Below are 17,230 nucleotides of genomic sequence, written 5' to 3'. Positions count from 1 at the left end.
AACTAAATACTTGAGACACATGCAAAGTATCAGGTGAACTGTGTTTTTGACTGTTATTTTAAGGAGAAAGTTGGGTTTGATGAATTACCAGCCTTAGTTGTTAAAAATCATCTTAGCACATAGAAGTCAGACCTTTTTGTGCATCTTATATAACACTTAAATTTGTTCTTCATGATGTGTGGACTTAAGAATGTCATCGTTCAGTATAACTTATGTTGATAATTGATCTTTAATTGAGAAAGTGTAGTACAAAAGGAATGTACTACTTACGCTCAGAATTTCGGGCAGAGGAGCAAGTGCTCTGTCATATTCAGTATCTGGATACATTCAGAAATGTATGGAAATCAGTGTTCAGCTAAGCTAAATTGGAATTCTAATAGGATGGATTTATTATATTGTGAAATAATGATGTACATATCATGCCACCATCTGACAGAAGAGTTACTTAGTTAAAAACACTGGTGAGAGGACTTAAATATATTTAGCTTTTCACTGGGTTGCATCCATTCATCAACATATTAGGTATCCAAAGGTTAAATTTAGACTTCCAACTTATGATATTTTATTTAATTCTTGAAATCAGGCAGAGGTATTTTATTCAATGTTTTTGAACTCATGGAGAATCTGAAAGTTCCTAGCAACCTTCTTTAAATCTGCTGCTCCACTGTTTCCTGCCCTTTCTGAAGTATCAATTCATGCAACAGATCTCATGACATAGCTGCACTAATAAACATGGCCTATAAATGCTAATGAGCACTTTGCCTTTCCCTAGTATTTTAATTTGTAAGTTGTGGGTCTAAACCTTTACCAACATTTTTTTTTTTTTTTTACATCTTTGACAGTTTTCAAATAAAATAAAGCAGCTGTGGCAATAGCCAAATGCGATTGAATAGCTAGTTTTCAAAAAGTCTATAAGCCAAATAGATGTGATGAAACAAAAATAATTCTTTTCCCCCATCTTGTACTTAAGGGTATTGAGGTATGAAGAAATTTACACCCAGGAGAAAAGTGGGAGATCAATTTACTGAGTGCTAGGGTTGTGTCATATAGCTAACTTTTGCAATCAGGCCAAGAGGTACCCACCCACTACATCTACATCCACTCATTTTTATGTACTCTCAGCCCTTCCACTTTTCTTCATGATTGTCTCTTTACATTGTGAGAGAGTAGTCTTCTTGACTGTACTTTTAACACAGATCCTGAAATGGAGATTTGGTGAAAGTTATTGATCAACAAATACCTTTTCTTTCTTGTTGCTGTTTGGGATTTTCATCTCAAGTGTCCTTGAAATATTCTTCAAGGTAAAAGTACTGATGTAACCATACAGTTCCTCAGAGAATTTCCAAGTCCTTTGAATAGTTGCCATAGAAAGTGGTCTGTCCCTCCTGGAATACCTATAGCAAGCTGACCTGTCCCATGAATGTAAAACAGTCCTAGAAATTGTCCAGAGAAGGGGAGTAGTGAAAGACTGCTACTTTGGTTTTTTTAGGGGGTGGGTGGAGTTGGTTTGTCGGATTGCATTTTTGCAAGTAGCTGTGGCTTGTGGTGAATTAACTGCCACTGGGAATACCACAGTCACAAAAAGGTATGCATGCTGAGCTCTAGCTGAGTTAAGTTATGGCTGTTTATGGCAACAAAGCAGGAATCAGAGATTAAGTCATAATAAGGTAGGGATTGTACCAGTTAGAAGATCACTCTCTTCTTCCATGAAGTAGAAGGATTTTAGCTATGATGATGATTTAGAACATTGCTTATCCTCTGTAATGTGAATATCAGTAAAATTTTAAGAGGGTTTTGCATAATCTAAATTTTGGAACCATCAATTCATGCAGTCCTGTAGGATACTAAAGCCGTTGTTTCATATATTATACAATGCTAAATAAATATAATTTTGAGAAGCAAAAGGAATCTTACTTTTGAAACAGATTAGATGGCCAAGGACAAGAAAAAGGACTATTGCATACATGCAGGTGTAGAAGCAGTAGAGTCCAAGTGTCATCCATGTTCAGGACAGACACCAACAGAATGGAGGTTGCACTAATAGTGAACCCTTATCTGTGACAGCCAGAGATTTTCTTCTGTTAATGTCATATATGAATAGTTTTGAAAGACCCTGGATTAGATTTTAACATGTTTAATGTGCCTCTTGAAAAAGAATTCACTTCCAAAGTGACATATTAATCCAGTTGTGTTATTCTTTCCCATGATCAGTAGAACAGATAGTAGGAAAGATTTGGAAAGCACCAGAAAACCTTTAAAACTTTGTCAAAGCAACCATGATATCATAATATTTTCCTTATTGAAAATTTACTCAGTATTTTAAGCATCAGCTACAGAAAGCAGAATGAAATAATTAGAAGCTGATTATTCAAAATGTATCAGTTTTAGCTTTCAGGAACATAAATTGAGGAAGCCAATGAAGTTGGAATGAGATTTTTCATAGTAACACTCTCTACTCTGCCTTGACGAGACCTCACCTGGAATACTGTGTCCAGCTTTGGAGCACAAAACACAGGAGGGATGTGGAACCTGTGGAACATGTCCAAAGGAGGCCACAAAAATGGTCTGAGGGCTGGAACACCTCTCTTATGAAGACAGGCTGAGGAAGTTAAGGTTGTTCTTATGTAACTTAAGTTACATAAGTAACACAGACTGTAAGAGTTTTCATGGTTTTTTTATATCAAAAGAGAATTTTGTGATCTGTACTCTTATCCATGTAAGTTTTTCACTATCATTAATGTTTTTTAGAAGATACTGTGAAAAAGAGCAAATGTACTTGCATGTCTAGAAAAAGAAGGCATTTTATCCAGTGTTAGAGTAGAATTGTTAGACCTGGAAGGAATCTTAAAGATCATCCATTTCCAAGCCCCCTGAGTGGGCCAGGACAGCTCCCACTAGATCAGGTTGCTGTGAGCCCCATCTAACCTGGACTTGAAAGCTTCCAGGGACGGAGCTTCCACAACTTCCCTGGGCAACCTGTTCCAGTTTTTCACCACTCTCACAGGAAAAAATTTCCTCCTAATGTCTAAGCTGTACCTCCCCCCTTCCAGTTTAAAACCATTACTGCTTGTCCTCTCACTACAAGCCCTTATAAGAAATCCCTCCCCAGCTTTCCTGTAGGCCCCCTTCAGGTATTGGAAAGCCAGTATAAGGTCATTTTGGAGCTTCCTATTCTCCAGACTGAACAACCTTAACTTCCTCAGCCTGTCTTCATAAGAGGCTCCAGCCCTCAGACCATTTTTGTGGCCTTCTCTGGACACATTCCACAGGTTCCACATCCTTGTGTTTTGGGCTCCAGAGCTGGACACAGTACTTCAGGTGAGGTCTCTCCAAGGCAGAGTAGAAGGGGCAGAATCACTTCTCTTGATCTGCTGGCCACACTTTTTTTGATGCAGCCCAGGATGTGGCGGAGTCTTTTGAAGAATCTGTTTCTGAGGATGCTGTTCTGAGTGTTTTGAGGGATCCTACATTAAAAGCACATAGAATCATAGAATGATTTGTGTTCAAAGGGATCTTAATGGTAATCTGCAATAAATAGGGACAGCTTCAACTAGATTAGGTTGCTCAAGAGCCCTGTCCAACCTCACCATGAGTGTTTCCAGGGATGAGGTTTCTACCACATCTCTGGGCAACCTGTTCCAGGGTTTCATTACCTTCAGTGTAAAAAATGTCATCCTTACATCTATTCTGAATCTACCCGCTTTTATTTCAAAATCATGGCCTCTTGTCCAATTGCACCAGTCCCTACTAAAACATCTGTCCCTATCTTTCTTATAGGCCCCCTTTAAGTACCAAAATGCCATAATAAGGTCTCCCCAGAGCATCTCTTTTTAAGGCTGGACAATCCCAGTTCTCTAAGCTTGTTTTCATACAACCTTCTGATCATTTCTGTGGCCCTTCTCTGGACTCACTCTTACAGGTCCATGTGTTTCCTGCACTGAGGGCTTCAGGGCTGGACACAGTACACCTTGTGGGGTCAGAGCAGAGTGGAGTAGAAGGGCAGAATCACATCCCTTGACCTGATGGCCATGCCTCTGTTGATGCAGCCCGAGATACAGTTGGCTTTCTGGGCTGCAAGTGCACATTGCTGGCACATGTCCAATTTTTCATCCATCAATAGCCCCAAGTCCTTCTCTGCAGGGCTGCTTTCAATCACTTCATCCCCCAGTTTGTATGGTTACCAGGCTTTACCCTGACCAATGTGCAGGACCTCGTACTCCTCTATTTTGAACCTCCTGAGGTTCACACAGGCCCTCTTCTTGAGCTTGTCCAGGTCCTCTGGGTGGCATCCCTATTTCTCAGGTGTGTCAACTGCACCATTAAACTTGGCATCATCTGCAAACCTTCTCACAGTACACTTTATCCCATTGTCACTGATAAAGATAATAAACAGTACTTGTCCCAGTATGGACCCCTGAGGGAAAGCGCTCCTCACTGATATCCATCTGGACATTGAGCCCTTTGCTTTTTCCTTGTGCATGTGACCATCCAGCGAATTCATTATTCACTGACCAGTCCACCCGCCAAATCCATTCTTTACAACCTAGAAGGATGCAGTGGGTGACCAAGACAAAGACCTTGCAGAAGTCCAGATAGATGACACCTATGTCTCTTCCCTTGTCCACTGATATAGTTCATATCAAGAAGGTGCCAGGTTGACTTTGCAAGACTCAGCCTTTGTTGAGCCATTCTGGCTGTCTCAGACCACTTCCCTGTCCTCCATGTGCCTTAGCCTAACTTCCATGATGTTCCTGAGCAAAGAACTGAGGCTGACAGATCTGTATTTCCTAGGGTCCTTCTATCTACCCTTTTTAAAAACAGGCTCAAATGTTTCCCTTTATCCAGTTACAGGGGACTTCACCTGACTGCCATGACTTTTAGGAAACTAGAACCACATATTTTTCTGTTAGACTTTTATGAATCAATGTAGCTTACTTTTTTTGTAGGAGAAAAATATCTGATTTCATTGAACTCTTTCTTTACAGTAGAAGTCAGGACAAAAAAGTAAGTGAAACAAATAATTTAGGGAATACAATGTGTTTGACAGTATATTATGTTACTGTGCCGAGGTTTTCTGCTACTTAAAACCAGAATTCCTTATTTACTGTGAAAGTAAATGACAAATATCAGAGAATTTTTATATTCTAGATAATCCATCTGCAGTGATAGGATATGGTTGGCTGCAGAAGATTTAAAAAAAAATAATTAGGAAAGATACACATGCTTCAGATGGTTAGAGAAATGTTATGCTTGTGGATTCTGTTTCCTTGCAGAGTTTTAACAGCAAATTAAACCCACATTTGCTAGACTGATCTAGATATGGTTCTGTTGGATTTTCTAATATTTCTCTGTTGGAGTTGTGTTGGCAAAATAGAGCAAATCAATAGAGTTTAATTGGCCACTCAACCCTCCAGGCTGGAAATTAGAGTACTCCTAAACTCTGTCAATCAAAGGAGAGTCTGGACCCATCTTCCAATAGCATATAGGAGAAAAGCATGGAAGTAATTGACTGTTGCATGTTGAAAATAGCAGTGAAAAGTGTTGTATGCTGTCATGTATGGAGTCTATGACAGCAGGGCAACTTGCCTGTATCACCCAGAATGTCCCCTTGACTTTTAAGTTTCTTTCTGAATTAATTAATTCAGTTGCTTTATTTTATTTTGGTTTGGTTTCATTTTGTCTCTTTAGGACTTTAAATAATCTTTGGATGCCTCTCTGAAAGCTAACACTTTGTATTCTGTGGAGTTTGCTATATTTGTCCATCATGACTAAGCATTATTGCCATTCATTGCTCACGTCTATACTTAGGAGTAACAAGAATCTGGTAGAATTGCTTTAGAGATGCAGTTGGCATATTTAAAATGGTTCCTGTGTTGTATTATATTGTAATTGTTCTGTAATGTTCATAATACATAAAATGTATAAATGGAATGTTTATTTTAAATTACCTCTGATATCCATTTCCTATTTTAAATAATATATTAACTATTTGCCTGTTTGAAAATAAATGACTAGAGATCAGCTACTTTCTTAAAGCTACTAAAGTAAGGAAAGAGAGATAATGCAATCAGCAATAAAATATTGTTCATCTTACAACAGTGTCAGGAGGATAGGTTGAAAAGTCATTGAATGTAAGCAGTGAAGAACTTACGCACGAAGTTATGTAACCACATTTTAGTAAATAATGTATTGTTTGAAAATGTGGTTTCAGTTGATATAAGTAGTAATTTTGTCTTAAATTACGTAAATGATTTTGATATGTAAAAAGGTGGTGCATAGAAGGAAGTAGTTGTGTTGGAACAGTCTGCCAAGCTGAGAGTTTATAGTTTTGATGGCATCCTCATCTCCAAAAAATATCGCCAGGGATGCAAAGTTTAAAAAAATACTTTAATTTTCTCCCGTTCCATAGTTGTACAGAATGCCCTAAATGCTAGGCCACATAGTAATCTTATGTGTCCTTATTTCTGCCCTTTTCTCTGAGCAGTAATATTTTTTTATAGAATGCTCCCATAGTAGTTGCTCTATATTGAAGTGAACAGGGCAATCTGCAAACAGAATTAAATATAGATACTGTTGTCTCATGGCTGAGCTATTTAATAAATTATGAATCTTCTAGCAGTAGTTTCTTGTCTGAATAATTTTTTCATCTCAGTGAGAAAAACAGATTAAAAATAATTTATGAATATTCCAATTTTTTTTCATTACATCTCTGAATCAAACTTCTAGTTACTTCAGCAGCATTATTTGCAAATTTACTACTCTCTTCCTTGTTAAATTATACTATCTTTCAATACATAGGATTAATCTCATTTAGATCAGTAAAGTAGCACACAAGCACAACTAACTTCCACAACTGAATAAAACTTTGATGGTAGCTTTAAATTTCACTGTACTATGTAATTCAGGTATTTTCAGTTATGAAATGTCTCTATAATCTCGATTTAGTAATCTCTTAAACTATACAATATGCTTAACATCTGTGTGTTACAGATATAATTTTATTATTTCTGCTGAATATTTTTTCATTTTTTCATATTTTTTCTAAAATTTCTGAATTCTAATGTTTTCTAAGAAACTAATGAATTGAAATAAATTTAGTAGGCTTTTTTCCTAACATGCTGAAGAGATACTACCACTTTGGATATCTTTCACTGACAGCCTAATTTTGTCTTATATTATTCATGGCTTATTCAGGTGAAATTTTGTATCAGTTTAGTTCCTTTGGGTATATTCTGACAGGAGCAATAGTCTAATATCTGAAATTCAGTGACAAGCATACTAGTTTTTTCTGTCTCATTCAGCTATATAATTTCCATTTTGATTTAGCTTGCATATTGAGCAGTACCATAAAATGGTTTTGCTCTTCCTCACTACAAAGAATAGATTGACATTTTAGAAGATGTTTTTCAACAACTTCCAGATAACTTTCCAACCATGTAATTAGTGTCATATTTAAGAATGCATTCCCTTTTAAAATTTGTTCATTAATGTTTGGTACAGTTGTTGCTTATTTCTGTTGCATTTACTTTTTCCAATTATTTTTAATGCTTTCATGGTGACACTATCAGTTATTTATATTTCCTGTGAAATACTTTTATCTTTTCCTGACAAGACAAAATGAAGTCTTCTGCTGCATTTTCTCTATGTTGTTCTTACTTAACGTCACACAGTATTATAGAACACCAGTACTAATACATACAAGATTGAAAGCATGACAGAGTTTCCTATCTTTTTTTTTTTAAGGCTAATGGATTCTAGAGGAAACATCTTCCAGAAAGTTTCTACTAACAAACCGATTACCCTATTTTATTTTTTTCCTTAAGCAAGTTGTAATTTATTTAGCAGAAGCTTCAGATTACTTACAGCTTTAGTATCAGGAGTTTTGTACTGAATTACATTCTAATTGGTGAGAAGAAGCAGGCTTTTAGTAGCCAGTAGGGCTTTTAAGCTTTACATGTGATTAATAGGTCAGTTCTGTGTTCTCTTAGTACTATTTCAGTACCTCATAATCCATCTCTGCTGTAGCTGATTTCAATGAGACGTCAGCAGCTATTATTCTCACTAATGTTACTGGTATCACTCATAAGGACCCATGTGACTGCTCTTCTCCTCTTTCTCTAGGCCTAATGATATCTTGAACTTTGCAGCACATCAGACACCTGTTTCAGTTATTAGACTTCATTTCTACTGTGTCATGGTTTAGTCTCTTGACCTTGACATTCACATCTTATTAAGAAGAGAATTGTGCCAGTTTTCTGAATTAACTTCTTGATAAACAAAGGACAGTGTTCTCATCAGAGTCACAAACAAAAAATCAAGCCAAAGTAATTTAGCATAATTAATCACATAAACTACAGAATAATTTTATGGATCTGCAAACAAGGTAAAAGGGCACATTGCTACAAGGAATGTAAGGATAATTAAAATCTTCCATTACAAACAGTCTTTTGCATTGTAGTAGACATGGATTTCTCTTGAATATTAAATAGGATTCTAATTTGAAGCACTTGAAAGATAGTGGATACATTGGAAAACAAAAAAACTCATTGTGGTTTTAAGGGAAATCTTGATTAAGTTACAAAAGGAAGTAAATGGGATGATGAATGCTTCAGATATTCCCTAAAAATCCTCTTATTTTTTAACAAGTAGTGAATGTGGTAATTGGAAAATTGCAGAAGCATCACAATGCTGCCTGTGATAGAATTTTGTGAAGAGAAACTGTCAAAAGGTAGATGAAAAAATGATATAATTGTAGGACGAAAACATACCGCATGCTTTTTTTTTCTTCTATCATATTTTTTCCAGTTTAAATTGTTCTTTGTTTTCTAATGACACAATGAAAACCTTTGTCAGAACTCTCAAATGGCCTATTTAAATGTCTTTGAAAATTTAGAGTTTTATTATCTCAGTGGGATTTTTTAAATGAGTTTTGGTTTTAATTATAAAATTTATAAATTATAAAATTTATAAATGATTATAAAATTATAATCTAATGTTAGTGTTTCACTTTGCCTTTTCACTTATTTTTCCCTAAAGCACTTACTGGCTGCACATCAATATTCACTTCTTTGATTTTTGATTCATTCTTTTTAAGGGGATACAAATATGTGTTGCCAGTGAAAGGACCAGTCATTCCATTACTCAGCCTTGGATACATGTAGTTGCACCTTTCCAGGCCCTGGCCGTGCTGAATACAGAGCAACATACCAAGACAGACTGGGGAAAATTAGAAAAAATTACTTAGGTTTTCTTACATATTCCTGCAGTCTATATTTTATGTTAATACCTATTTAAGTAAACTTGTTTTACAATTATTAGCTCTTCTTTCACAGGTGTGTGGGATGGCCTTTCCCTTTTTCCTTTCCCATCTGGGAAAGGAAATCTGATCTGATGAAACCAGACTGTTTGGATCAAAAATCTTGGTTAAAAAGCAAGAATTTCAAATAATATAGATTCCTCACCCTCCCCTACTCCACAAAATGGAATCCTACCCTTGCTTAACTAAAACTTTGTCTTTTTTTTTTTTTTTTTTTTTTTTTACTTTACATAAACTTAAATATCTCTTGCTAGCTCAATGAATTTATTTTGGAAATAGTGAAATAATCAATTACTGTTTTAGAAAATATGTACAGAAGTAAAAAAGAGCTCATCTTGAAAAATATCTGTCACAGTCAAGACATTTATTAACGTGTATGTGCTCAACTCCAGATTACAAACTTGAAAATTGTATCCGGATAGCTATCTATTTAATGGAGTTGTCAAGAATTATTGTATTTTAACTAAACCTTGGAATTTGTAAGCTGATTGTTTGCAGGCTTTTTTATTTCAAAATGAATTCCTGAGGATAAATGTTGTGTCTTATAGGAATAAGAAACAAAAGATGCTGTGTTAAACCTTGTTTTATTGTGCTAAGCAGTACAGCAAGTGCTGTTACTGTTTCTGACTGAAGTATCCCCCACGTCATATAGGAGAAATAGCATATTGACACCGAGGTGCTGTGTTCTCAGGGATTCTCTGAAGTCTTTAGCTGCTATGCTATGCAGATAGGAAAAACCCCATAATACCCTATGGCCCAGACAGCATTCAATTCAGTCAGCTGTTTGTGGTGGAAGACCTGAGGCTCACAATTGTCAGAGCCACTTTGTTCTTATTACTGGTGATGATGTCTTCTATATAGGGATGGTTATTGTTGGAGTTCAAACACTTGTCTGCTTAATGACATCTTGAAAAATAATTGAAGGTGTGATCTTACAAGATGCTAAATATTCTAAAATTAGATGTTGTTAATAATATCCATTAAAGGTGTGAAGTTGATCTCAGTAACGAAGTGTCTGATACCATTTGGAAACCGGATTAATTGCTCCCCTGTGAATCAGAGTTTCAGCAGGCTTCTTGAGTTTTTATTGTATTCTTTTCAGGGCAGCTATTACTCTTACAGACTAACCCTCAATAATTATGCTGCAAGAGGTGCTATTTTTAGAGTCTGCCCTGGCCTCTGCTTTGATACTGGAGTTTTTCCTGACAAAGCTACATATCCAGAGTCACTCTGTGATTTAAATGGCTTAAGGAGATCTGTTTTACAAATCTGAAGAGTTTTATGCTAATCCACGTATTTGAATTTTTACTGAATCTCACCTAAGTTTACTTAAAAAGTTGTCATTCTGCATTTCACCCAAACTTCTCTTTAAATGCAGATTTTTTTTTTTTAGATGGGAGACAGTAGATAAGATCCTCAGGATCCTCCAGGGTCATCTCTTAATTTAGGACACATTTCAGGTAATAAACAAAAGTGTCTCATGGATCAGAATACAGGTCGAGGGAATAATCAAATATAACATTACAGGTTATCAAGCTCGATGTCAACTGTGCATATAGGTTTTTTTAAAGACCAAGGCCTTTTGCTGATTATTGATGCGCCACCTACTATTCTCTCTTAGAAATAAGAAACAGTTAAAATAAAAATTGCATGCACACAAACCCAGATTGGAGTACCTTACTCTTCTATAGAGCTAGAAGAGTAGTTAGGAAGATCGGGGTGTATTTATTTTTTTCTCTCAGAGAAAATGTTATAGATCCTTTTCTTAAGAAATAAGTGGCAGGATGGCTTCTGCATTCTGCTGAACCAGAAAAGGAAATGAATGGTGCTGTTAAAACTAGGAAAGAAGGAGTAATACAGTTCTAATTTTGTTGCAATTTGCTGTATGATTTATTGCCCTTGCATACTGTTCTTTACCAAAATAATTATCTCCAAAATTTTTCATAAATGGTTCTTGTTAGCTTCGGTCAGACAAGGCTCTCTTGGAAAAGCAGAAATAATTCTAGAGGAAAAAAATACTATGCATTCTCTGCGATTGCAAGGACTTCATACCTATCCCTTTATGTACATTGGCAATGGAATAAGTTTTTGCTCAACCAAATTTTGATGACTACTGTTAAGAAATTAAACCGATCTTCTTTTCTGGTTAGCTTTTCAAGCTAGTGTACTTTGAAGTACCTTCTCACTTCAAGGTTTTCTTCAACAGATACAAGGTTAGAATATGAGCAGTAAAAATACCTTGATGTAAAATCTGAGGGGGAATGAAATGGCCTATAAATCTCAAAGGTAACAATATATTCTCAACATACTAAAGGGCATAGTTCCATCTGGTTTTCTCTTGTTGCTTTTTTATGGTACCACTAACAGGGAACATAAGATGTGATCTCTACAAAGTGTGATTGTTGGAAGGATTGAAACAATAAAGTTGACACGAAACTTCTCATTTTTTGATGCTTCATTAAGCATCTTGTTTGTTTGTCAGTCATCATAACACTAAAGCTTTGTCTGTTTTTAAGTATATTTTCCATTTAGCAGTATCTTTATTTCATTATTGAAAAAAAATATTAAAAAAGAGATCTGGCAACCTACTCAAACAATAGAACGGAAAAATAGAAACATATTTACAAGTATATTTTTGAAAAAAAACCAAAACAAAACACCAGTCTTGTATTGTAGTAACAGGTAAAACTCTAACAAAGGTTCTTCTCTCGCATAGAATTGTAGCAGGAAGTACTGAAATATCTGTAATGTTAAACTATTAATTTAATTCCTTTTTAATAGCAGAGAATAATCCCACTGTATGCAATATGGCATTAGAAGACGTGAAGCACTAAGCTTTATAGTGTGGCTTTCAGGAAGGAGTATATGTCTAAGGTTAGGAAATAAGTAGCGAATTTTCAAATACTGAAATACACAGTTTTGCTCAATGCTGACTTCTCCTTGGCATGCTGCTTGGTATGTGTGACATCAGTTATCCTTGCCTATGATTCTATTGCAAAAGTTACATTAGATCTAGATTTGTGTGGGGCCACAAAAGGTTGTAGACCACCGAATTTTGTTTAATCAAATTTTGTTTAATAAAAGCTGGCTTGTATGACTGATACTATTCTAGAGAGAAATCATGAACCATCCTATTTTGTATACATTTTTATATTTACATGAAGGGCTTTTAATTCAAAATACATCTTACAGAAAAAAGCTTAAGATTTTTTTTCCTTATTTATTCTTTTTATTTCTGTATTTTCCATAATATTTGATTTAAATTGTAAATTATTTAATACTGTGTTCCTTGTGAGAATATCATAGTACATTTCAGGATGGTAATTAGTAACATTCCTTTCTTCTTACTTAATCTACAGTGGGATAAATGTAAGAATCAAAACCACTTTCTTCTATAGTGTTTATTTTTAAGAAACATCTTATGTATTCTTTACTATTATAGTTGAGTGTAAAGATTTAATAAAGATTAACACGTCTTTTTTTTCATGGTAGGCGTTGTTAAAATTCCAAGCAAGAGAAAATCCCTGCATCATAGAGTTTAATCTAAATGCAGTGGCAAAGTGGAAACTCAGAACCAGTATATACCAATGGCAAAATTATGGCAGGGCCTGAACTTAACTTCTTTGTAATTCCTTAGGTCATGCTACCTGTCATTTTTCACAGATAAAATCGGTTTAGTTCAAGATTATTATATGTGTTCAAGCTACGTGTTTAAGTGTATGAGTATTGTAGGAGTGGATATAATGGCTGAAATCAAGTGTACCTTAAGACTGTCAGTCTGGCTGTTAGCAATTGTCCACAAGAGAAAGCTCTGTATGATACTTACCACAAGTACTCTCCCAGCCTCCCATTATATCCAGTTCTAACATTTCACAAGTTTTTGTCCAATTTTGTCTAGAAGCTATGTAAATTTTTTTCATCTACGACATCCTTTGCCAAGTAATCCTTGCTTTATGGAGAACAGCTTTGTGGTTGGTGGTGGTTTGTTTTTGTGGTTTGTTTTTTTTTTTTTTTTTTTTGCTTGGAATGCAGATCTTACTAGGTTATACTATGTTAATCATATTTTTGCCTCAACTGGTTATTCATTGAAATTTATATTTAAGAAGCAAGGAGGGGGAATACTGGTCACTGTTGTTAGATATTACTGGTTTCTGACTGAAGAGCTTGCTTATCTTTTGTAACAAAGTGAAATGTGTCACAGGTTAATAAGAAGTAATCTTTGAAGCTAATAGTAGTCATCTATCAGCCTTGATTTACCCTCTTTGGAATCAGATAATTGAGAAAGTCTGAGAAAAACAACGCTTAATTTCTGGGTGTCATACATCTGGATCATCAAGACAGTTCTCCTGTCTTTTATTTATGTGTTCAGACATGGATAGAATGATAGCACCTAATAGCAAAGATTAATATAAGTGGGGTTTTGGGGTTTTTTTGTTTGTTTGTTTTGTATTTGTTGTTTTTGTTTGTTTGTTCATTTTGGTTGGTTGGTTGTCTATCATAAGTATTCCTGCAGTAAGGTATTTTATTTTCCCAGGTAATATTTTCCTGTCTTGTCATTTATGCACTTATGTTTGAGTGTGTTTCCTTTCAGACTTATTCGTGAGAATAGAGATACAAAGAAAAAAAAAAACTTTTTACACCCACTTCATAAGGTAGGATAAGTAATTGTCCATCCTTACTTTGTGTACTTCCATATTGTGAGACTTAATATTATTTGTCTGATACAGAGTTAAAATATTGACACCTTTAATAGTATTTTAAAATACTTTCCTGCCTGTATCAGAGCAATTTCTTGCCTTTTACATCCCAGGTGTTCAGAAAGTGTAACTATGGGGGATGTGGAAATAACCAGTTACAGTGTCATGATCTTGTTATGCACATGCAAGTTGAGTGATTGCAAAGAGGCTTTCTAATAGAATCCCTATTTCCTCCTATTAAAGATTACAGAATGTACTAGGGCATAATTTTGTATGCAGCTGTTCGAATAAATTTAGCACCATATAAAATTTAATTTTGTAGCAAAAAGCAAAGCTGTTATTTATGAGCTTATGTGAAAAGTGTAATCATGTTAAGAAGGTTTGAAGTATATGAAAGTTAGGAAATGTTACAAATTTGGTGACTTGGACTATGTGGTGACTTTAAAATTGTCATTCCTGTGTGCGTTGCTCATTCCAAATGCACAAAGCATGCTATAGCTTCCACAGAACACCTTATTCCTTCGTCATCATTGTGTCTTGACTTCATGAATGAAGATTTCAGAAGGGCTTTCTCTCCCCAGGCTTGCTGCAGGCACGCTGATGGCTGATAAGGGCAACTGGGGACAGGCAGTGCGGCTGCAAAAGGCCCAGCAGAAAGTGTCCTGTGAGGGGACAGGCACGGCATGGTGCTTTCTGTGCTGTCTTTTCTCCTCCAGATTGATTCTCCATGTGTTCCCAAAGGAGGCAGCAGCGTTATGGATGTGTGTCTCCATGTCTCCCTACTGGAGGCCAGAGGGGACCACTAATGGGAGTCAATATGGCCAAAGCTGAGGCATTGTTTCAGGGAGTCCTTGTGTCTCCTCTTTGTTGCTCCTCTGTTGTGGCAGCCGGTGGCAACTTCACCACAGAGCACAATCTTATGGAGGGGGTGATCCTCCATCCTGGGGACGTGCCCTGCCCAGCACAGCTGTGTCCTCAGTATCATGGCCTCAATACTGGTGACCCCTGCCTGTTCAAGGAGAGGGACATTGGTCACACAGTCAGTCCAGTGGATGTTCAGAATTGTACAGAGTCAGCACTGATGGAAGCATTTGAGGAGACGTAGGTGGTAGCTGTAGATGACCCATGATTCAGACCCCTGTAAAAGAGTAGACAATAGACACTTTATTCCTTCACTATCTTGGTGATTGCCCAGCATTTCTTGTTCAGTAGACAGCTCTGTACTTCCTTCTCAAAATAAATGATGAAAACCTTCACCAGATTCAAATGGCCTGTTTCTTCATGAGATTTCCTTAGCTTTTGCCATTGTAGAATCTTAGTGCTTCACAGAGACTGAAGGGTGTGTTGTCACAGCACTAACAAAATATCATTAGATCCATTCTACAGATGAGAATTATGAGGTAGGAAGGAGTGTCTGGTAATGTGAACTAATCTGAAGTATCTAGAGACTAGTTATCCAGCATTCCTAGAACAATGGTACATATCAATCCAAATGCTGTCCAAATCAGCTTCTTATGCAGTTGGCAATACTCTCTATTTCTACTAATTAATCTTCAAAATTCAGGGCTAAGTACCCCCAAAGTTGAGGGCATTCCCTATGGAGAACATCTGTGAAGGGTGTCAGTGGGTTTAGGTACCCCATTGTCACATGAGAACTCAGAATCTCATTCTGCAAAGCTACTATGTCAACAGAGAGCTACCTTGGAATATATATGCATTGGCATGAAATTTTCTGTCTGGCTGGGTAATCTTAGGCAAAGATATAAACAGCTGAAAAATAACATCTTAAAAGAAATATCCATCAACCATCAACAGTGCTGACAATTATTTAAAAAGAATTTCCTTTGAAATGTAAATCTAGATCAGTAATGGATTTTGTCTCTTTCATATGTGAATAATTTGTACAAGAAAGAAGCATTTTATGAACTCACCTTTTAAAATGGAGTCAAATAATGACCATCAAGTTACTCTCCATAAACCCTCTTCTCTTAAGAAAACAGATTTGCTTTTCCAAGGGTTTATTTTCCTGGACTGTTACCTGATAAAATTACTTTTTTCACTAATTATTAATGGTACAGAACCCATCTGGCTTTATATCAGGATGTGTGGCTGGCTATTTTTAATTACTTATTAATTAATTACTGCAAATTTTCCTACAGCTCAGACAAAAGCATCTGCCAAATATCTGATTGAGCAGATTGTTTTTTCGTGCTTCATCTGTAGTACCAACCAAAAATAAGAATAAATAATTTATACTTAGGAGGTTATTCTTGAATGCTGATTACACTGAGGGTTTCTGATCTTATTGATTTTTAGTCTTGAAGCACTACAGCAGTCTCACCTCTGAGTTTTTCTTCAAATCTTATGGGGGGAAGTAGCATTTTTTTTCTTCCTGAAGTGTTTATTTACCATATAACAATGCATACAGTTCTGCACGTAATCTTGCTTTTTCTGTTCCCATACATGCCTGATGGAGATGAGGCTGCTGCAAGTTCATGTTGTCAGGTCTACTCTGCATGCAGCATGAATATGCCTACTCCTCAGGTACACATGGGTCTATGGTCTACACTACCGACACACACATGTGCATGGTCATGGTCACAGATGGAAGCATTCAGCATTCAGGCAAACACAGAGTGCCTCTGTCCACATCCTGTTTCCCCCTCTGGCTGATCAGGATGAAGGTCCATTAGTGGGACATATGTACTGTCTGACCTGATCTTCATTAGTGAACGCACATGGATTTACTGCAGTTGCTTGGGGCCATGGACATGGTAACAAGTGGTCTGACCTGAGTTGCTGGTGTGCGCACACTCATGGAACAGAGAGACTGTTGCCCAGGAAAAGTAAAAAACAGAGTTTAGTAAGCGGACAGGACAGACTGTGGGGATCCACCACAGGGCACAGTCAAATATGGGAACCCACCAGCTCCTTTTAACCCCTTATTGCTACATTTTCCCATGCTCTCCAGACTAATTTTATCTGTCCCAGCTTCCTCCACTGCACATCCCATGGTGAGTTTTAAGCAGTGCCCAGTCACACAGTCCCCCAGGCTAGGGCTCCCTTTCTTTGATTGGACTTCCGGAGTTTCCCCTTCTGCTGTCATGTCTCTGTGCTCCTCTGTGTGTGTGCATTGATGAACTTTTTAATTACATTACATATATAGCTTTGCAGTTATTCTGAAAATGTTGGTACTTTAAGCAATGTTATAGGGGGA

At 36.4% G+C, this 17,230-nt stretch overlaps 1 protein-coding gene across 3 annotated transcripts in view; it reads left to right on the top strand.

The window, feature by feature from the left end:
* The window catches only part of PDE4D (phosphodiesterase 4D), a 273,758-nt gene that overhangs the window by 66,261 nt on the left and 190,267 nt on the right, over window positions 1-17,230 (top strand). The gene's annotated exons all lie outside the window — the stretch shown is intronic.

The sequence above is a fragment of the Calypte anna genome, chromosome Z (genome assembly GCF_003957555.1).
Source record: "Calypte anna isolate BGI_N300 chromosome Z, bCalAnn1_v1.p, whole genome shotgun sequence".
Lineage (NCBI taxonomy): Eukaryota > Metazoa > Chordata > Aves > Apodiformes > Trochilidae > Calypte > Calypte anna.
Note: the sequence above shows the minus strand (reverse complement) of the source record. Positions and strands in the feature narration are given on the sequence as shown.